The following is a 24,095-nucleotide window of genomic DNA, read 5'->3' as shown; positions in this document are numbered from 1 at the left end:
TGAAGTGTCCCACTGACATGACTTGTAGGACTTTGGATCAGGATGTTATATCATTATATCAGCACCCCCTTTCTTTCTTCCTTTTTCTTCTACTAGGTGATACCCCCGCCTTGGACTGCAACCCTTGAACTGATATTGCAGTCCATCTGGACTGTGGAATATCAGGCAAGAGAGACATGATATTGTCCCCAAACAGTCTCCCAAGAATCTTATAAAAAAGGAAGCTTATTCCCTGTTCATAGTTGTCAGGCACATAAATAAGGACATTGGGGCTAGGTTGTATTAGAGAATTAGATTGTACTGGGGAGTTAGGAAAAGAAAGAATGTGCCTAGTAGTCTACCACCCAACTTTGGCAATAGGAAAGCATAATTGCCTTGTGGAATATATTTTCATTTTGAAAAACCTAAAAGGTAAACATTTCCAACATATTAAGGGGATGCTGAAGAGACAGGAACAGCATACTGATTGTTTTAGAACAGGGTTTCTCAGCCTTGACACTATTCTTTGGGGCCATATCATTCTTTATGAGGGTGAGGCTGTCTCATGCATTGGAGAATATTCAGCAGCATCTTTGGCTTGTACCCACTAGATGGCTATAGCATTCACTTCACTTGTGACAATCAGAAATGTCTCCAGGCACTGTCAAATGTCCTCTGGAAGCCCACATCCCAGTTCATGGAGAACCACTGCTTTCCATTCTCAGCCAGATTATCCTTAGGCCCACCCTTCTTTACTCCTTTACTCTTTACTTGCTTCTTTACTCCTTAAGTCATCACTTTTATGTCGGTAAACATCTGGAACCTTTCAACTGTTTTCATCTATCCCTTTCCTATCTTCAGTTAAAATTTTAAAATGTGAAATGTGTCTGTGCACTCGAATTTCTTCCTATTTAGTTTGTTTTAGATGTTCAAAGACCTGAATTTGCTCTGATTATCAGCTCAGAGGACTTAGGAGAGATTGCTTAGAAAGATGTTGAGTGTTATCAGTGGTAAACACAAGGGGAGAGCAAAGATACCATCAAGAAAATAGGTAGGGATGAGTCCTTTGCATCTTATCATATAGTGCTAACATTTGGTCAAATAATTTCTCAGGGTGAATAGAACCAAAATTTTATTCTTGTAGACTTAAGTTCAACAAGGGAGAGAGGAAACAAACAAATTAAAAGACATAGTATTTGAAAGTTCTAAACTATGTTGATAAAATGTCCTAATTTAATAGCAACAACAAAAATTAGTCTATGAATATGTTTAGAAATTTATGGCATTCAACTGATGACCTTAAATTTGTGATTTGAGCTTAGTAGCTGAGTGACCTTGGGCTTTCATTCTTTGATTTAGGGGAAAAATTACATATACACATAGCACTTTCAATTTGGATAACCATCAGTCCTCAATGGAAATCGTATATATGACCCAAATGAACTCTTTGGCCAACCTGGTAATAAGATGGAGACAAATACACCTCCTCTGGCCACCCGGTAATAAGATGGACAGAAATATACCTCCTTTGTGTTTCAGAAGAAGAAGTCCAAGGATTTAGTATCCCAACAGATTTAACCAAAATCAAACATTCCTAGTATCATAGACACAAGTCTTATTGGATCAATTCAATCAGATCAAACTAGTTTTTCAACCACATAATGTTTTAACTTAGTATCTTAACAGGTGTATAGATTTGACTGATAAGCAACTCAGGTGAAAGTGATGAATTTTTGCTGATTTTAAACTAGATAAAGAAAGTGAAAGTTGCTCAGTTGTGTCCAACTCTTTGTGACCCCATGGACTATATAGTCCATGGAATTCTCCAGACCAGACTACTGGAGTGGGTAGCCATTCCCTTCTCCAGGGGTCTTCCCAACCCAGGGATTGAACCCAGGTCTCCCTCATTGCAGGCAAATTCTTTACCAGCCGAGCTATTATCAAACTAGATAACAAATTTTAAATAAAGTCACTAGGTTGCTCTTACTTCATTCAAATATTTAATTTCTCCTTTCTTAAGAGGATAATTAGCTTTGTAAATATGGAAAGTGAGGCATTTTTGACTCATGTCCAATTCTTTGCATTTCTAGTTGTCTTAAGAAACTTAGTTTTCCTGTAGGGTCACACTGCTTTGTGAAGCCAGTGAAATCAAATGGAAGTTTGATCTCTTGTTAACTTGTCAGCACTAGTGCTGTTAAGAAATAGCCCCACTTGGCACTGTTAAGAAGTGACCATTGGGTATGTGAAGCTTGCCTTACCTCAAGCATTCTGCACTGTATACTATTCCCTCTCAAGATGCTTGGCTTCCCAGTCATGGCTTGTTAAATGTTTGCATCAGAGCTGTTCCAGTGCCCCATTACCTTGACAGATGATTTAGTCTCTTAGCTATCACTTTTACACTCTTACTGCCTCCCTCCTCCACCTCTTCTCCCTCTCCTTCCTTAGTCAGCTCTGATGCTACCTTTCATCCATGTCCTATTCTGGTGATGGTGTGAAAGGAATGAGAATTCTCACCACAGTGGCCTAGCTAGTCATTCATTTATTAAATATTCATGGGTTTGTACCTGTTTTAAGCCCTGCAGGTTATTTAGTGGTGAATAAAACTGAGTTTATACCTGCCCTCCTGCACCCTATAGGTAGTGGCGGGGGGTGGAAGTCAAATGAGCAAAAATAACATATATAATTAGAAAATATGTGGGAAGAGCAGGGGAAAGAGCACAAAAATGGCCTTGAGGTGGGGTAGAGTATGGCTTGACTTAGGATAAGGACAAAGGGCAACTTGTATGTTGTAGCCAATGGGGGAAAGAGAGCCCTGCTCTACTGTAGACTGCTCCCCCGCCCTCCATTTTCCCTTGCTGTCAATCAAGCAAACCCAATCAACAAAGCAAGGAGGTTTTAAAGCTTGGACCAGTACCTTATGAGATGTGGCATATTTGGGGAGCTTTCTTGATCTTTACTGGGCTCTGCTTTGTCAGGTTTAATGTAATCTTAAAACTCAACATTCAAAAAACTAAAATCATGGCATCTGGTCCCATCACTTCATGGCAAATAGATGGGAAAACAATGGAAACAGTGACAGACTTTATTTTCCTGGGCTCCAAAATCACTGTGGATAGTGACTGCAGTCATGAAATTAAAAGATGCTTGCTCCTTGCAAGAAAAGCTATGACAAACCTAGATAGTGTATTAAAAAACAGAGACATCATTTGCTAGCAAAGGTCCGTCTAGTCAAAGCTGTGGTTTTTCCAGTAGTCATGTACAGATGTGAGAGTTGGACCATAAAGGAGGCTAAGCACCAAAGAATTGATGCTTATGAATTGTGTTGGAGAAGACTCTCGAGAGTTACCTGAACTGTAAGGAGATCAAAGAAGTCAATCTTAAAAGAAATCAACCCTAAATATCCATTGGGAGGACTGATGCTGAAGCTGAAGCCCCAATACTTTGGCCACCTAATGTGAAGAGCTGACTTATTGGAAAAGATCTGACTCATTGGAAAAGACCTTGGTGCTAGGAAAGACTGGAGGCAAAAGGAGAGGGGATTGACAGAGGATGAGATGGTTGAATGGCATCACTGACTCAATGGACATGAGTTTGAGCAAATTCTGGGCATAATGAAGGACAGAGAAGCCTGGCATCCTGCAGTCCACGTGGTCGCAAAGAATCATACACGACTTAGCAGCTGAACAGCAACAATGTGATCTTGGCTACATCTTCTCAATGATACGTTTTGTACACTTTGTACTACACATGTCATTTCCATTCCTCTACTTTGCCCTCTAACTTGATTGTCTATTCTGCAGGTATTGTTTGCTCAGCTCAGCATGCTTTCTAGGTCCCTGGATGTGACCTTGCTTTTCTGGACTCTTCCCTACACATTTGTGTCTCTCCTCTCTAGTGTGGTACTCTAATGGACTTCCAGGGAGAGTACCACTCTCCCCCACACTGTTCCAAGGTGTCATCTTGACATTATCCAAACTCTGACGGTAACCTGGTTGTAACATTCTTGAGATGTTACACAGACATGTGCTCTTTCTTTTCCTCCTTTTCCTTCCTGCCTCCTTTCCTTCCTGCCTCCCTCCATATTTCTTTCTTTCATTCTTTCTTGTGACAATAGCTGAGCATTTTCTAAAATTAATGACAGAAACCAAACCACAGATCCAAGAAGTTCAGAGATCAAAGGGAATAAATACTTAAAAAAAAAAAATTATGCCTAGACATATTTTCAAACTTCAGAAAACCAAAGACAAAGAGAGAATCTTGAATAAGGTTAGAGAGGAAGGAACCTATGGAGGAACAAAGTTAAGAATTTCATGAGACCTCTAATCAGAATCTATTCAAAGATGACAGAGAAGTGAAGTATTTAAAGTGTTAAAAGAAAACCCCCCGAACTAGAATTTAGTATCCAGCAAAATTATCCTATAAGAGTGAAAGAGAAATAGAGGCTTTCTCAGACAAGCAAAACCTGGGGGAATTTGTCTCTGACAGACTTGCCTTACAAGAAATGTTAAAAGAAGTTCTTCAGGGAGAAGGAAAATGATATAGGTCATAAATTAGGATCAACATGATGAAAGGAAGCACATCAGAGAAAAAATAAGTGCCAGTAAAGTGTGGGTTCTTTTACATTTACAGCTTGTTGGGAGCTGAAAGTGATGCACCTGGTTGTGGACAGAATAGACTCCTGTCTGAAAATTTCTTTTTGTATGCTGTTCATTGTCACTTCACCTCTCTGAGCCCTGTTTCCTCATTTCCAGTGTGGACATAAAATTACTTACTTCACAAAGCTGTTGCCAGCTTCAATGAAAGAACAGATATTTAAAATTTTGGGAATCTCAAAGACTTATTTCAATTCCTTAATTTATAAATTTAATTTTATAAGTCCATAATTCCTTTTTTTTTTAGTTTTTTTTTTTTTTCAGGCAATGGGAAACCCTCCACAAATAAGCACCAAGCTTTGTAATTTTTATGGATGCTAAACAAATATCAGTTATTACCCTTAGAATGCTAAATATGAAAGCAATTTTAATGGAGGAAATGAAGTATTTTGCCTCAGTGTTTTTGCCACCCATTAGTCCCTAAGGTTAAAGGCCTGACACTCAGGGTCCTAAAGTCTAACATTCAAGTTATTGACTTATTGTAAAAAGTTTTGCTCCCAGTGGCTTTTTAGTGAAATATGTAATAAGAATTCAAATGGGATCTAAAATATCTTAACTGTCCAGTGAGATTTCAAAGACGAATTTCTCACCTGACAAAGTGAATCAGGAGTAACTACTCTCATTGTTTGCAAGGGAAATAAAACATTTAGGGAGGACATGTTAGTCATCAACACACAGCCACCTCCACCCCATTAGAAATGTACTTTGTTTCTTGACTATTTTCATAACATCACAAAGATTATTAGGTCCTCAAAGAGTTTAAATCAGCCTTTCTAAGCAGATGAGGCCATTGAGAATTTCACAGGCTCTGCACCTTGCAGTTGAAGGGAGGACAAAGTAAGGTAGGCAAATCAGTTAAGCCTTTTGCTTAAGTGAGTGAAAGTCATTCAGTCGTGTCTGACTCTTTGCAACACCATGGACTATTTAGTCCATGGAATTCTCCAGGCCAGAATACTGGACTGAGTAGCCTTTCCATTCTTCAGGGGATCTTCCCAACGCAGGGTTCGAACCCAGGTCTCCCGCATTGCAGGCGGATTCTTTACCAGCTGAGCCACGAGGGAAGCCCTTAGGCAGCTTTAAAGTCAGAACTTGTGGGCCTCCAGCCACTACGTTAGTCCCATCTCCATATTCCAGTGAAGAAAGTGAAGTGGATAGCGACCCTGAGCAGGGTAGAGCTGCTCTGCTGCTTTCCCCTGCTATAGGCAGACAGAGAGCTGCCGGTGGAGGGGCGCCCAGAGATACCTGGAGATGCCAAGTGCAACTGGAGGTCATGGTCTCCAGGAGGGAGTCTGACATTCCACAAAGGAAATGGATATATAAAATTGCCCCATTCAGACGCCCTGGGGATATCAAGGTATCCTGAGGGGAGGAATGTGAAGAGTTGGGGAATGTCCGAGGCCAATCTCGTAAAACAGAGCTCAGGTGAGAAGAGCTGTGGAGCCTCAGACAATGCACAGGGAACAGAGATAGGACTCTAATTATTTCTTATTTCCTAGTTTTGAGTTGTACGTGTTAAAAAAAACTGTTTTATTAACTAAATAGACACCTCATTTTATAAAATGCTTAAGTGACTTAAGTAAGCCCGTGATTTTTAATGTTCAGTGTTGGAAGAAGTTCAAGTTAACAGGCCTTCATTATAGGAGAAATTACAGCTACAGTCAGAGACCTAGGAAGTAAATACAAATTCTGTCCATGATATTTCCTGAAATCAATGGGAAAACATAGTGTCTGCGTGATGCATTCAACTTTATTAACAGAGAAACCATTCTTTGTTATGAACACAGACCTGAGTGTCACAGCATGAAATAACTACAGCTTGCCCAACCCTCGTAGTGACTACAAGGATCACATAATCCCCAGAGCTCTAGTCCATGATCCTAAATATTAGGTGACTCATGAGATAAGCTGCACAGTTTTTAAAACAATCTCCCATACACCTGGAGAACTGTCTGGACATAGGACATAAGCAGGCTCATGACACAGTGCCCTTACTGACAGTACTTTAAATTCGTAGGTGCATGAGTGTGGCCTGAATACAGTACCCCAGAAAACGCAATGATGAGATTCTCCCTTGGAGGCAAAGAAAAGTTCAAAGTCAGCTGATAGGTTTGGTCTTTCATTTCCTTTTTGCATCTGAGTACTTGAAATTTAAAATGGCAGCTGGTGCTGGCCCTCGCCCTCACCATCTCCTCCTTGCTCAGCCCTGATTTTGGGGGGAAAGAGAGGGCAGCTGGCCCACTGGCTTCTCTGGACTTTCACTTGAGCATTGCTCCTTTTCTGACTCCTCCTTGGAGTGAGAAGTCCCAGTCTCTTGGGAATCAAAGTAATTCAAAATCTTCTCTGTACCTCTTTTCTTTTGTTCCCCAGGGCCCAATCAACCTCCAGTTGTCTAGCTGACCGGTGCTGTGCTCTGTGGTCCTCGTTCCCTGCACCTTCTTGCTTTCCTGTCCCCTCTCCTATTTTAACCTCCTGTCAAAACACAGGTCTGCCAGTCAAGTCCTTTCCAGCTTATTCTATCAGTCAGCTATTCTCTTCTGTAGTCTGGATGAAATCTAATTTGTGTCTGAATGCAGATCTTGTAGAACGTGTATTTTAAGGACCCTCCTCTTTCTTTCTATAAACCAGATCCTGGAAACACCAATTATCTATAGGCACTCATTTAGCTATTTACAGTCGAACCAATAGGAGCCAATGTGCCTATCATAGTTGTTTTCAAGAAAATGATGTATCAGTAGCTTGGTGGAAAAGTTTTTTCCCATCTTGTTAGTTCAGTTTTCTGATGAAGGTTTGGATATTTATTTCCTGAACTCCTATTTACAAATTTAATTGCAAATAAACCCTGTATTATTTTCTTTGTCTTGCTTGTAGGAGAGTGATGTTTGCTGTATGCAGCCATAAAATCACGGGAGAATTTTTCTCTGCTTTGAACAGCAGCCAGATTAGGAAAGGAACCCACAGGTTTCTCCTATCTCAGGAAAGAGAAAGAGGGAAATTTTACCAGATGAAGCTTTTAAATCAATGTTGGTACGGTATTCATTAGAAAAAAGGGGTTTTTAGTGGCGTTTTTGAAGTTATTTTCCTCTTAGTATGATGTTGAGGAAGGTATCATACACATAGGAACCTGGCTTCTTTCTCCTCAGGGTTTTACGCTATGCTAGTTGCTGCGATAGTGATCTTAACAACACTTCCTAATATATAGACTATTAGATGATGTCATGTGGGAAATCAGCTGTCAAGAGACTATTTTTGGCATAGCTTTTTAGGCCATAGTGTAGAAAGAGCAAATGACAGAGAAGATTGGAAAAGTAGTCTCTTTCTTACATCTGTCACTAAAATGCTATGTAACCTTGGGCAAGATATTGATCTTATTTAAGACATAGGTTTTATATATGTATGAAATTCAAGGTTCCCAAGAATTCCAAAATTCCTATGACATTTGAAAGAGTTAAATTTGTTCTTCATATCATTTATGGAGTCTCGTTTGTTCAGCAGACTTCAAGATGGAAACTACCTTCAAATAAAAATGCCTATCTAAATATATATGATGCTCAAATTTGGGGGAACCCCTCTCCTTTCCCTGGTGGCTCAGATGGTAAAGAATCTGCCTGCAGTGTGGGAGATCCGGGTTTGATCCCTGGTCAGGAAGATCCCCTGGAGAAGGAAATGGCAACCCGCTCCAGGATTCTTGCCTGGAGAATCCTATGGACAGAAGAGCCATGAGGTACAGTCCATGGGGTCACAGGGTCGAACACAACTGAGCAACTGACACACCTCTCCCTGTGTCAGACTGCTCCAGTTTTTAAAAATTCCATTGGAAATAAACTTTCTTCTTTAGTAGTGGAACAGCTAAACAGTACTTAGATATTATTTCTTTGCTTTCAGTCCTTATCTGAAGTGGGAAGTTTGAATGCTCTCAGCTTCTAGCTGAGCCTCTGCAGAGTATCTCTCTCTCTCCTTTTATTTATTTATTTTTCATTTTATTTATTTACTTTTTCCATGGAAAGGCATTTTATTTTAAGTAATAGCAATGAGTACATGTTAATCCCAAGTGAAAGTGAAAATCACTCAGTCGTGTCTCTTTGTGACCCCATGGACTATACAGTTCAGAATACTGGACTGGGTGGCCATTCTCTTTTCCAGGGGATCTTATCAACCCAGGAATCAAACCCAGGTCTGCCACATTGCAGGCGGATTCTTTACCAGCTGAGCCTCCAGGGAAGCCCAAACTCCCAATCTATCCCTCCACCCAACCCTTCCCCCCAATAACAATGAGTTTGTTCTCTAAGTCTGTGAGTTGGTTTCTTTTTTGTCAATAAGTTCATTTGTATCATTTTTTGATTCCATTTTTTAAAGATTCTATTATAAGCTATACCATATAATATTTGACTTTCTCTCTCTGACTTACTTCACTTAGTATGATAATTTCCAGGACCATCCATGTTGCTGTAAAAGGGATGATTTCATTTTTGATGGCTGAGTAATATTCCATTGTATATATGTACCGTTATCTTCTTTATCTGAGTGTTTCTGATCATGGATCCTCGTGTCTTCTCATGATCTTTCTGGGCATCAGAAGGCAGGGTTGGCAGTTTAAAGCTGAAATCTATTACTGTTCTTTTGGGCTTAAATCTATTAGACAAACATTATTCAAGGCAATCTTATTTGAGAAATAAAGGAACATACCTTTTCCTAAATAGTGTTCACTATTTAGTTCACTATTTAGTTCACTAGGGCATTAGTTTCAAACATTTTATTCTTCCATACCTACTCAAGGAATTTTGAACATTATGTAACTCACCCCCCAAACATTAAAAGTGGGTAACTATTTTTCAATGTAAGTTAAAAATATTTGCAAAGAATGATAATTTCTGTTGCACTTAATTGTGTATATTGGTCTCTCAAATGTTTCAAGGGGAATCCAAATGCCATTTAGATTTGATACCCTACATCATCAGCTTAAAAGATAAATAAGTTTCTTGAACAGAAATTTTATGTCACTCCATTTGTTCTTGGATTTAAATTTGCATGCCAGATAACTATGCTTAGAATTCTTTTTCTGATCATGACCATATGTCTCTGCAACAGAAATATTTAGGTAAATTGAAATTTATTTTTTCTAAGTTTGGCCTTACCATGATACTCTTTCTAAATTATTTTTGAAAGAAACTATTTTCCGGATTGAGTTATCATCATAATGACTTTTTTTCTGCACAATTAATTAAAATGTAATAGATAATTAAAATTCTTTATGAATGACTTTTAAACATGATGTAAAATTTTAAGGAAATTTATCTCCTAGTAAAACGAATGGATTTTTTTCTGTCCAGTTGATTTGTGAGTCCGTGAATAAATGTTGCTCATGCCTGAGTAAAATAGGACTGACATCACTTTACGGCTTCTCTGGTGGTGGCTCAGGGGGACAGAATCCACCTGCAGTGCAGGAGCCACAGGAGACATGGGTCCATTCTGTGGGTTGGGAAGATCTCCTAGAGGAGGGCATGGCAACCCACTCCAGTGTTCTTGCCTGGAGAATCCTCACGGACAGAGGAGCTTAGTGGGCTACAGTCCATGGGGTTGCAAAGAATCTGACCCAACTGAAGTAACTTAGCATGCATACATGCATGAGCATCACTTTTATTTATATTTTTATTTTCCAGATATAAGCACCCAAAGTCATGTCCCCATATAAATATGTAAGAATGGAAGGAGTTTTGTTATATGAATTTTTGAACTTCTTCCAAGTTATACCTCCAAATCGTACCCTTGTCAAATATTTGATAACATAGTTTTGTGTTATCACAAATGATTTTTAATAACATCTTTTTAGCTAATAACTTCAATTATGTTGAAATTAAGGAATGGAAAACTACCTGATTACCAAATAAATGTATTATCTAGTCAGTAGAGCAATTTTCTTTCCCAGTTTCTGGAATGTATTAAAAAAAAGCTTTATCAAAACTTGCCAATGGATAATTAATTATTCCCATCACTTTTTACTTTTGTGGATTTTGTTGAATATGATCTATTAAGAAAGGGTTGGAAAACAGAAATATCGTTAATTTTAAAGTTTTTTTTTGTCAACTCAGTACTTTTTATTAAAATGCTTTAATTTCTTCCCCTCACATTTGTGTGTACAGATAGAGAGAGATGGATATGGATATGGATATAGATATAGATGTGTATGTCACAACCTTGAGGCTTTAGATTTAGCTCCTGCTATTTATGGAAAATGTGTTGGCTGTCGAATTTGCAAAGCCAGTGTTGACTGTTAAACCTGTCCAATGAGGCTTTTTCTCAATAAAAATCTTTGGTTCAAGTACACTTTTCATTCAGATACCCATCCTAGGGACAACTGTCTTCTTTTCTACCTTCTAATTGTAAAACATATATGTGTTTAAGGCATGAAGTCTTGCCAAAGGTTAGTGCTCAGATGATATAAGGCTCTGGGCTTTGCCATCTTCTGTACCATTATGCTCCTGGCTTTGATCTCTAGGGATTCTCATTTAGGAGTGATGATTATGCAGAATGGAAATGATGATGTCCTTTGGCATCCTGGAGCTTTATAAATCCTGAGACAGTGCACCATAGTAGGAATAGGGTAAGTGAAAGTTGATCTTTCTTTCTTTAAAAATTTTATTTTATATTGGAGCATAGTTGATTAAAAATGTGTTAGTTTCAGATGTACAGTAAAGTGATTCAGTTTTACATATATGTGTATCTTATTTTTTTTTCAAATTATTTCCCCCTTTAGATTATTACATAATATTGAGCAGAGTTTCTTGTGCTATACAGTAGGTCCTTGTTGATAATTCTAAATATAGCAATGTGTACATGTCATTCCTAAAGTCCCAATCTATCTCTCCCACCCACCTGTTTCCCCTGGTAACCATGAATTTGTTGTTTAAGGCCTGTGAGTTTCTTTCTATTTTGTAAATAAGTTCATTTGTATCATATTTTTTAGCTTCTATAAATAAATAATATTATATATTTGTCTTTCTCTGTTTGACTCACTTTACTTAGTATCAGTTCAGTTCAGTCACTCAGTCATATCTGACTCTTTGCAATCCCATGGACTGCAGGATGCCAGGTTTCCCTGTCCATCAACAAACAAGCCCCAGAGCTTGCTCAAATTCATGTCCATAGAGTCGGTGATGCCAGCCAACCATCTCATCCTGTGTTGTCCCCTTCTCCTCTTCCTTCAATCTTTCCCAGTATCAAGGTCTTTTCAAATGAGTCAGCTCTTCACATCAGGTGGCCAAAGTATTGGAGTTTCAGCTTCAGCATCAGTCCTTCCAATGAACACCCAGGACTGATCTCCTCTAGGATGGACTGCTTGGATCTTCTTGCAGTCCAAGGGACTGTCAAGAATCTTCTCCAAATACCAGAGGACAAAAGCATCAATTCTTCGGCACTCAGCTTTCTTTATAGTCCAACTCTCTCATCCATACATGACTACTGGAAAAATCATAGCTTTGACTAGACGGACCTTTGTCGGCAAAGTAATGGCTCTGCTTTTTAATATGCTGTCTAGGTTGGTCATAACTTTTCCAAGGGGCAAGTGTCTTTTATTTTCATGGCTACAGTCACCATGTGCAGTGATTTTGGAGCCCCCCAAAATAAAGTCTGTCACTGTTTCCCTTGTTTCCCCATCTATTTGCCGTGATGTGATGGGGCCAGATGCCATGATCTTCGTTTTCTGAATGTTGAGTTTTAAGCCAACTTTTACTTAGTATGGCAATCTCCAAATTCATCCATGTTGGAGTAAATGGCATTATTTCATTCTTTTTAATGTCTGAGTAATATTCCAATGTATATGTACCACATCTTCTTTATCAGCTCATCTGTTTAGGTTGCTTCCACATCTTGGCTGTTGTAAACAGCACTACACTGGAGAAGAGAACAAAAGGAGAATCAGCATAATGTCTCTATGTCAGTGACGTTCTCAACTGGCGTATATTTTTTTAATTGAGATGTAATTGACATATAATGTATTAGTTTCAGGTATTCAACATAATTCTTTACTTGTATATGATGTGGTCAGCTGGTCCATTTTTGAAGAAAGAGTTGAGTCTCAAATTGATTCCCTCAAAACCAACGAAGCTTTTATTCTTTTGGAAAACTTGGTAGACCCTCAGGAAGTATGCATTTTTAAATTTGGAGGCTACTGCCCTAAACCAAGCCACCAATATCCTTAGTGTCTTTATTTATCATGTGTTTTCCTCAGTGTAAATACGTAATTGTCTTTCATAAAATGTTTTGCATGACCTTGGGCATACTTTGCTTTGGAACAATGACCAGTGCTTACAGAGTTTGTTTTATGGGAAGGAAAAATGGTCATATTCCTGATACCAGAGGGATTTAAGGTTCCCAGCAGGGAATTCACCCTGAAAATGCCCCCATAACAACATCTGAACCTGCCTCCTGGGTGAATGACCACAGTTATAGACATGAATCTCTAACCAGTCCCTTTTCAACAGCTCTGATCCTCAACTTTATTAGCTCCTCAGAAGAACTGTACAAAAAAGATCTTCACGACCCAGATAATCATAATGGTGTGATCACTCATCTAGAGCCAGACATTGTGGAATATGAAGTCAAGTGGGCCTTAGAAAGCATCACTATGAACAAAGCTAGTGGAGGTGATGGAATTCCAGTTGAGCTCTTTAAAATTCTGAAAGATAATGCTGTGAAAGTGCTGCACTCAATATGCCAGCAAATTTGGAAAACTCAGCAGTGGCCACAGGACTGGAAAAGGTCTGTTTTCATTCCAATTCCAAAGAAAGGCAATGCCAAAGAACGCTCAAACTACCGCACAATTGCACTCATCTCACATGCTAGTAAAGGAATGCTCAAAATTCTCCAAGCCAGGCTTCAGCAATATGTGAACCGTGAAGTTCCTGATGTTCAAGCTGGTTTTAGAAAAGGCAGAGGAACCAGAGATCAAATTTCCAATATCCGCTGGATCATTGAAAAAGCAAGAGAGTTCCAGAAAAATATCTATTTCTGCTTTATTGACTATGCCAAAGCCTTTGACTGTGTGGATCACAATAAACTGTGGGAAATTCTGAAAGAGATGGGAATACCAGACCCCCTGACCTGCCTCTTGAGAAATCTGTATGCAGGTCAGGAAGCAACAGTTAGATCTGGACATGGAACAACAGACTGGTTCCAAATAGGAAAAGGAGTACGTCAAGGCTGTATATTATCACCCTGTTTATTTAACTTATATGCAGAGTACATCATAAGAAACACTGGACTGGAAGAAACACAAGCTGGAATCAAGATTGCCAGGAGAAATATCAATAACCTCAGATATGCAGATGACACTACCCTTATGGCAGAAAGTTAAGAGGAACTAAAAAGCCTCTTGATGAAAGTGAAAGAGGAGAGTGAAAAAGTTGGCTTAAAGCTCAACATTCAGAAAACGAAGATCATGGCATCCGGTCCCATCACTTCATGGGAAATAGATAGGGAAACAGTGGAAAGAGTGTCAGACTTTATTTTTTGGGGCTCCAAAATCACTGCAGATGGTGATTGCAGCCATGAAATTAAAAGACGCTTACTCCTTGGAAAGAAAGTTATGTCCAACTTAGATAGCATATTGAAAAGCAGAGACATTACTTTGCCAACAAAGGTCCATCTAATCAAGGCTATGGTTTTTCCTGTGGTCATGTATGGATGTGAGAGTTGGATTGTGAAGAAAGCTGAGTACTGAAGAATTGATGCTTTTGAACTGTGATTTGGAGAAGACTCTTGAGAGTCCCTTGGACTGCAAGGAGATCCAACCAGTCCATTCTGAAGGAGATCAGCCCTGGGATTTCTTTGGAAGGACTGATGCTAAAGCTGAAACTCCAATACTTTGGCCACCTCACATGAAGAGTTGACTCATTGGAAAAGACTCTGATGCTGGGAGGGATTGGGGGCAGGAGGAGAAGGGGACGACAGAGGATGAGATGGCTGGATGGCATCACTGACTCGATGGATGTGAGTCTGGGTGAGCTCCGGGTGTTGGTGATGGACGGGGAGGCCTGGTGTGCTGTGATTCATGGGGTCGCAAAGAGTCGGACACGACTGAGCGACTGAACTGAACTGAACTGAGCCATTCTCAAATGCTCCTGACAATGTCTTAGCCAAGTTTATTTCAATAAACTCCTGACTTAGGATTGTCAAAACTGTTCATTTTAGAGCAGTAAAACCCTTTTCTTTCTTTTTAAATGACTATTTGAAAAGATAAAAGCATAGCTGCTTTATTGCAATTATGGAAGTAGAAGTCTTGCCTCCTTGTCGGTCCCTGAGTTCTGGGAAACCAGGTTTGAGAATCACCATCTCAACTAGCCTCTCACTTGCCTCCAACACTGTCATCACAGATCACCAATTGGATACCTTTTGAAACCACCTATCAGTTTTAAAAAATGCTAATACCCAGGTCTACCCTCAAGAGTTTTTGTTTACTTACTCTGATGTCTTCACACCTAGGTCATTTCAGTGTGCAGCCAAAGTGGAAAACCACTGCACCAGGTTTCCTTTAGTGTAAATTTGATTGTGTTACATTTAATCTTAACATTTTTAAGCTTCTCAGTGGTTCTCCAAGTGTGTACCCCAGACCAGCAATTTCAGCAGCACCTAGAAACTTGTTGGAATTACAACTGACCTAGCTTACACCCAGACCTATTAACTCAGAAATGCTGGGAGTAGGGCTCAGCAATCTGTATTTTAACACATCTTCCAGGGGACTCTGATTCATGCTTACATTTGAGAAACACTGACCTACAGAATAAAGTCCAAACTTGGGAGCCTAGTGTGTAAGAATTTTCCCTGTCTGAACTTTACCTGTTCTCACTTTACCCTACTCATACTAATACAGTACCTACTCTCTAGTCTCTGTTATGTTAATGATTTCATGTTTATTATAAAAACATTTAAAATCAGATAATTTTATGTAAGGACATTTCAATATATCCACTGACTAGGAATTCTAATACAGTGTTAAGTAGGAGTGGTGAGAGCAGGCATCATCCTCTTTCTGCCCTTATGGGAAGAGTATTCAGTCTTTCACCATTAAGTATATTAGCTATAAGTTTGTGTGTGTGTGTTTCTGAAAGTTTTTTTTTTTTTTTTTATCAGATTGAGATAGTTCCCTTCTGTTCCTACTATGTTGAGTGATTTTTACCACTAATGGATATTGAAGTTTGTCAAATGCTTTTTCTGCATCTTTTGAGATGATCATATATTTTTCAGTGTATGTATATTTACTGCTGGTATTGATCTAGCAACTTTATTTGGGTAATGTGGGGAAATTTTAAAACCTAAACTATCATTTATGATTCTAAAAAACACCCTCTGTGTCTTAGGGTATTTCCCTCTCATATGTGTCATGGCATTAGACTATTGCAATGAGTAGAGAAATAGTTGATTTTTCCTTTCATCCAGGCTAATCCTTGAGCTTCCCAGGTGGCTTAGTGGTAAAGAATCCACCTCTCAGTGAAGGAGATGCAGGAGACATAGGTTTGATCCCTGGGTTAGGAAGATTCCCTAGGAGGAAGAAATGGCAACCCACTCCAGTATTCTTGCCTGTAAAATCTCATGAACAGAGAAGCCTGGAGGGCTACAGTCCATGGGATTGCAAAGAGTCAGATGTGGCTGAGCACATACATACACATGCTAATGCTTTCCATTAGGTATCAATGCGTTTGGATTATACAATTCAGTACTTGACATTTTTTCTAGGCAAAATTATGACATGTCATCTTTCTTAGGAAAGGAAAAGATCATTAATGTTGATTAAGAATTCACTGTTCTTAGACTGTGTGCAGTTTATTATTTAACATTTTTCTTACACATATCTCATTGCTAAGAGTCATCTTCATTTTTCAAATGAGATAGACTCAGAATTTAGTTATTTACTTCTACAATGAATCTTATTCATGCATTATTAGTTTCAAAAACAATATTTCAACATTACAGAATGAGAAAATGGAGGTGTGAATCTCTCATCATCCCAGCACTCTATGCAATAAGTATTTTGGAGAATTAGATGTTGGCTATTTTTGTCAAAACGTCTATGACATCATTATGAAGAGCCATTATATTAAGTGCTTTTATATACTCTTTTAATACTTACTACTTGCCTTAGTGAGCATAGAGGAGAGTGTAGATAAATAACTGCTACAATACCTAACACTTCATATGCACCAATAAATGCATATGCATTTAGCTGTTGCTAAATGCAAATAGCTGTTGTTATCATTATTACGTTGCCATTTGTGTCCTGACCACAGTATTAGATTACGTTCTCAATACTTTCTGTAATCCCCAATGCTAGTCATCAGAGTGGTGAACATGAGCAAGGATTTTAAGAAAACTTAGGGGTTGATGGTCTAACCCAGGACCTTAGTTTGGTACAGTGGGAACTTAGTCTGTCCAGACTAAGCATTAAGGAAAAGGAGCAAGAAGGGGCGGGGGTTAAGAAAGAATGATGATGGCAACAAACAGAATTTTGGAGCACACAGCATCGCCTCTTTTTCCAAATGTCAAATTCAGGACAAGGGAAATGCTCAGCTGGAGTAGGAACAGAGCATTAGAGTGTGGCTTCACGCTCTCACCTCGTTCTGAGACCTTAAATTCTCCCACACCACAGGCATCGTCCCCGCTCTGCTTCAGATTAAGTTCACAATCTTGACCTATCAGTGAGAGTCTGATTTGTTCCCAGGAGAAAGAAGAGTAACGTTGGTCAGTAGGAAACCAAGTGGAACCCAAAATCCGAAGGCTTGTATTTGAATTACAGTTCTGTGTTTCAGGGTACTTTTAGGATGCTTTTAGTGATAAGTCAAAATAAAAACCAGAACACACCTGAACCTTCTTAATTGGTTCTACCAACAAGTTAACTCCATATCTCACATGATGGAGCTTTTAGAATAAGACGGGCTTCTGAAGTGATTATTAGCTCCTCAGAGATGCGTAGAAGAATAGATGGCAGGCTCTTCCTGACTGCATCTTTGAGGAGCTAACCACCACCTAGGAATCACAAACCCTTTTTCAGGAGCCCCGTAATAGGCATCACAACACACCTGGATCAAATTGGGTAAAGAGTCTGTTCCTAATTTAACTGCCAGCAAGAGAAATGGGTTTCCTGCAAACCTCTGGTCTACCTTGCACCTGGGGTGAGGCTGGATTTCCGTAAGGCCCATCTACGTACAGAATCCTGGTTTTAAACAAAAAGTGGGCGATGGATGCTCGATAGGAATCCTGTGTGTTTACCATATATTTCCTCTTCTGATCTAGGTGTACTCAGGCTACATTCAGAGTCCGGAGGGCTTTTGAATTTCAGTTTATCACCTCACTGCGGATAATGATACACTTCTCACAGGATCTCGTGTAGGTTAACTGAGGCTACATATGTAAAAGAGCTAGGATTAGAATTTTTATTACTGTCTGATCTCTTTAGCTCACACTGACTTCCTATGGAGTTTAATAATTCAGTAATGGTTTTATGTGCATTAGTCATATCTCCAAGTAATCTGTAAACATTTTGTAGGTAAGAACCATGATGCTTCTTTGGTTTTTTATATTCTCTAGAACATTGGGCACATACAGTGTTCTATATATTTAATTGACTATAGTGCTCTATTTGAAAAACGTGTTGCAGATTTTTTTGAAGTTATTCTTGTTTTAAAAAATCACTTATTCTAGAGTATATTTTTTTCTTTTTTCCTTATGTTTCATAGCATATTGATTCATTTATTAGCACTTTTGCAAATAAATTTAAAATACATTTCATTTTTCCATGATTTTAATGGCTCTGTATAATTTCTACTATGATCAGCAATAAAGTCCTAGATGGAAGTGGCAATCTATAAAGGCCTGATATGTTATCCAGCCTCTTCTCTAACATTTTAATCCTGGTAAAATTAATGATAAATATGATTAATGGTAATCCTGATATGTAACAGTGGAGGGAAAGTGAGCTTATATGGAAACCCACCTGGTAGGGGAATGTATGTGGTAACTGAGTTGGTTGTGAAACTCAATTTATTTCTTGTAGTCAAGAAGTAAATTTTACTTCTTGAGTAAAATTTTTAGGCCTTATCTCTTAAGCTTTTTGTATCAGTGGAAGCATTTCTCCTCCCTACCCTCAGAGTTACTATCCTAGTCCAGAGTCACCACCTCATTTCAGTTTATCTAGTATCTTCTCAACTTTGGATCCTTTAAAAATATCTGAATTATTTTAATCTAATATTATACTTATTTTTCATGGCTACTTCATGATACCTAGTGAGTTACTAGGCACATGTAATAATAACTGCCATCATAATTAGTGGAGATCCTGTGCCAGGCTCGAGGTTTAATGTTTACATACACTTTAAAATGCCTTTCAAGTTGACTTCTATTAAGCCCGTCTTATAGGTGAGGAAACTGAAGCTGAAAGCTTTTAAGTAACTTGCTTAGGTTAAGTGTTAGGTGAAGGATTTGAATCCATGTACTTTTGGGTTTAAAGCTTCTGCTTTCATTTAACTATATCTCAGATGAGATCTTCCAAATCTCTCCATGTCCTTTTATGTTAAACTAAAGTTGGACAACATGATACCAAGATTTTTCATGCCTTAAGTTTTTGTAAATGTTATGAATCCTAAGATCAGTTAAAATCTTATAGGGAATTATAGTTCTTGATATTCATATTCTCAATTCAAATACACTGATCAATGTAGATATCTTTGGAAGACAAAAGGCTTTATTTACACATGTTTTGTGCATAGATGTGTATATGAATATAGATAAGTATAATCTCTTCTTTAGTATTTAATATTTAGAAAATTAACAAAGATTTTAGAAGTTGTGAGATAACAGAAAACCCCTCAAATGTGCCATTAACAGTAGCTTTCCTTGAAAATAAAATATTTTGACTCTTGTTTGATAATTGACCTTACAAATATTAGGTACATTTTCTAAGTGCTAGGACTCTCATTAATGATTATTTCTATTAATTGAGTTGATGGAATTTCCTAAGGGCCAAAATTTAAATTCTCATAATTAAAATATTTTTTTCAATATACCACTATTAAATGAATCTCAGTTTTTCTCGAGTTTGCATAAAACATTATCATGAGCTGTTGCATTTACTTTGGTGGCAGAAGGCAGTGTATCCTGCTAACCCAAAACCTTATCTTTAATTTTGAAAAGTAAGTTGGTGAGTAAAGCCAAATTTAAGCTGGAATAACTTTTGTAGTCAATGAAGAAGAAAATACAAATCCTATCTAGGAGGAAAGTATATTTAGTGATGACTCAGACGAATGCTGGGGCCTGATAAGAGCACTCCTTCAGGTTTTTAATTGAAATGTGACTACAACAAGGGATTGACAGAAATCACCTCTGATTTCCAGATAAATGCACAAATCCAATGTCACTGAAAGCTGATAAGACAGATTTCCAGAAAAGCGATTTTAAAAGTACCTCCCGCCCTGCTTATTTCAAAATAGGACAACTCTAATGCAACTTCGTTTATCTGACAACTGAATTTTTAATGGCTGTCCGGGTGTCACTGGCAGTAAAGTAGGATTATTTCCATTTTCTCAGACTTTTTAAAGCCTCTTTGCTCCCTGTAGCTATCTAAATGCCAAGTAATAAGATAATATCAATAGCTGGCATAAGGGTTTTACATTTTAGTTATTACAGCAGAAAGCTCACCTCTAAGGTTGTTAGTTTCCTAGTGTGCTAAGAATGTATCTTTCTGAGCAAGATATTTCCATGCATCTCACCCTAACCCCTACACCTCAGGGCAAATGTTGCACAGCATGACACACACATTAAGAAGGAAATAGAATGGGTTTCTCTACTTACTAATTTATTCCGCATGAAAGAAGCTTCTGGTTCTTGCTGCAAATCAGTACTAAGTGTATCCATGGTATTCTGTCACTTCCTCTATTTATTGTGACCACTGAGACTACTTTGTTTGTAGCTGCAGGAAGGAAAATACCTAGTGGGATTTAGTGGGAGGCTCTAATTAACTATGGAGGCCTCAGAAGAGGATCTTATATTGGGAAAATAAGGCCCAATGGCTGCAGAGCCATCTTCTTCTACTATAAACTGGGTTCTTCGCCCATATCTCAGCAGATTCTCAAATCAGTATTGTTATGTGGGAGTTTCTTAGGGAATACTCTCAGGATCAACATCTGGGGAAGGGAAGGGAAAGGAAAAGAGGGAACCAGGACTGATCAGAGGAAGTTGGGTAGTCTCGAGGATATTCTCAAATAACTTGATGGAAAGTTCTGAAACTGGTATTACCCCACATTGCAACAAGGGAACTTGATTTTTATGTTCTTGTGTTGATTGTCACTGGATGCAGGCTGCCCCCAGGAAGGAGGTGCAGCCTGGGGTAAGAAGCTGTCTTCAGCTGAAACAATTTCTGGAGAGAGGTGACAATTGAGAGCTGTCAGCCATGGTGATCCCCAGAGGATCAGATCCTTCAGTCCTGGAGGAATACCTGTGGAGCACACCACAGTCTTTAGTTCTCCAGGTGATGGTGAGATCCCAGAGCCATGAGTTTTGGACTGAGCCTTAATGTGGGAGCAGTGGGTAAGAAGAATATATTATTTCCAGAAGATTCTGCAATAAAAATCTGGAGATAAGTATATATGTGTGTGTGTGTGTGTGTGTATACAATTATATCTATATATTACTCCTTGGAGAAGGCAATGGCACCCCCTCCAGTACTCTTGCCTGGAAAATCCCATGGATGGAGGAGTCTGGTGGGCTATAGTCCATGAGGTCGCTGAGTCGGACATGACTGAGCAATTTCCCTTTCACTTTTCACTCTCATGCATTGGAGAAGGCAATGGCAACCCACTCCAGTGTTCTTGCCTGGAGAATCCCAGGAACGGGGGAGCCTGGTAGGAGGCCGTCTATGGGGTCGCAGAGAGTTGGACACGACTGAAGCGACTTAGCAGCAGCAGCAGCATATATTACTCCTAATTGTATTCTATATTGAAATGAAATTACAGAACTGCTTTTCCTTGTTTCCTACCTATTTGATGGCATATTATTATCCTTTTATGACTTCTTTACTTTTTCAAGTCTAAGCTTGATGTTTGTTTTTTTTTTACCCTAGCTTTACCTTTATGAAAATATTGAGAAAATAGAAAGGTTTCTGTTGGGCTTCCCTCCAATCCTTAGAGATGTTCTGAGGCCCCTTTGAAGACACTTAGAAGATCTTGGAGTAGTTTCTTAAAAATTTATCGTTAAATCACCAGAATCAGAAATGGTAGTCAATAATGCTAGGGTCTTGTGCATATTATTGGCTTGTGATTTAACACATTTTATAGGGAAATCTTATATGTGGTAAAATTTGTAAGCCTAAAAGAATATTGTGTCCTTATGCATGTAATGTCTGATTTTGTTTCAACTTGGGTATGCAAAGGTACACAGATATTTGGTTGAACATTTCTCTAGATGTTTCTGTGGAGATAATTTTTTGATCTGATTAAATAAGTGAGCTTTCACTGGAGCAGATTACCATTCATAGTATGGGCAGAACTCATTTAGTCTATCAAAGGCCCTAATAGAGAAAAAACTGGCCTCCCCAATGAAAAGTGAATTCTGCCAGCAGACTGCCTTTAGGTTGGAACTATAATTCCTCTCTTGTGTGTGTTTTTGTACCTCATGTCTTTGTCCATTCGTCTGTTGATGGGCAATTATATAGCTTACATATTTTGGGCCATTGATATTTTCTGTTGTGTTTTTTTCCCCCTATTTTGTCTGTTCTTTATTATTTCCTTCCTCCTACTGATTTTGGACTTGGTTTCTTCTAGTTCCTTTACATGGTAGGTTAGTTGTCTATTTGAAGTTTTTATTTGTTAAAATAGTCCTATGTCACTATAAACTTCCAGTTTAGAACTGCTTTCACTGTGTCCCATCGATTTTAGACAGTTGTGCTTTCATCTTTATTTATCTCAAAATTTTATGATTTGCTTTTGATTTCTTTATTGAACCTTCGTGTTTTAGTAGCATGTTGTTTACTCTCTGCATGTTTGTGTTTTTCCCATTTTTCTTCCATAGTTGATTGCTAGTTTCACTCCATCTTAGGTGGAAAATGGCTTGATACAATTTCTATCCTTTAAATTTTGTTCAAACTTGCTTTGTGGCCTAGAATGTGATCTATTCTGGACAACTTTCCATGTACAGCTGTAAAGAATGTTTTCTGCTGTTTTGGATAGAATGTCCTGTATCTGAACTTAATGTCTCTTAAGTTCAGCTGACCTAGTGTGTCATTTAAGACAACTGTTTCCTTGTTGATTTTCTGTCTGGCTGACCTGTCCATTGATGCAAATGGGTGTTAAAGTTCCCTACTTTTATTGTATTATGTCAAGTTCTTATTTTATGTCTGTTACTATCTCTGTGTTATATTTAGGTACTTCTATATTATATGCTTCTATATCATGCATATGTACATATGTTATAATACATTGAGTTGGTCAAAAAGTTCATTTGGATTTTTCTGTAGCATCTTATGGAACCCAATATACCAATATATATTAAGCACATATATGTTATAATATATTATGTTATGTATATTATGTAATAACAGATAACAGATGTTAATGAATGTTATATTCTCCCAGTATTCAATCCTACATCTCTTGATTGGGGCATTTAGTCCATTATTATTTTGGGGGACAGAGGTAGTTTTTCTTTTTTTTTTTTTGGAGGATTATTGCTTTACAATATTGTGAGGTTTCTGCCATACATCATCATGAACCAACCACAAGTATACACATGTCCTGCCCCTCTTGAACCTCTCTCCCATCTCCCATCCCATCCCACCCCTCTAGGTTGTCACAGAGCACTGGGCTGAGCTCCCTGCATTACACAGCAAACTCCTACTGGCCATCTGCTTTACACATGGTAATGTTTATATTTCCAGGCTACTCTCTCAATTAGTCCCTCCCTCTCTTTCCCACCCTGTGTCCACAAGTCTATTTTTTATGTCTGCATTTCCATTGCTGCCCTGCAGATAGGTTCATCAACACCACCTTTCTAGATTCCATACACATGCGTTACTATGCAATGTTCATTTCTCTTTCTGACTTACTTCACTCTATATAATAGGCTCTTGGGCTCTTTTTTTATAGCTCAGTAATATTCCATTGTATATATGTGGCAAAATTTCTGTATCCATTCATCTGTCCATGGACATCTAAGTTGCTTCCATGTCCCACATACTGTAAAAAGTGCTGCAACAAACACTGGGGCGCAGGCATCTCTTTCAGTTATGGTTTTCTCAGGGTATATGCCCAGTAGTGGGTTTATTGGGTCATATAGTAATTGTATTCTTAGTTTTTTAAAGAATCTCCATACTGTCTTCCATAGTGGTTATGTCAATTTACATTCCTCCCAGCAGTGCAAGAGAGTTCCCCTTTCTTCCACATCCTCTCCAGCATTTATTGTATGTAGATATTTTAATGATGACCATTC

General features: G+C 38.4%; 1 long non-coding RNA gene across 6 annotated transcripts in view; it reads left to right on the top strand.

The window, feature by feature from the left end:
* Positions 1-24,095, top strand: part of LOC147365488 (uncharacterized) — a 285,820-nt gene that overhangs the window by 150,227 nt on the left and 111,498 nt on the right. The window lies entirely within an intron of this gene.

The sequence above is a fragment of the Bos grunniens genome, chromosome 10 (assembly GCF_055505025.1).
Source record: "Bos grunniens cultivar Pamir isolate PY7600 chromosome 10, Bosgru_T2T1.0, whole genome shotgun sequence".
Taxonomy (NCBI): domain Eukaryota; kingdom Metazoa; phylum Chordata; class Mammalia; order Artiodactyla; family Bovidae; genus Bos; species Bos grunniens.
The sequence above is the reverse complement of the archived record's forward strand: the minus strand, read 5'-3'. Positions and strand labels throughout refer to the sequence as shown.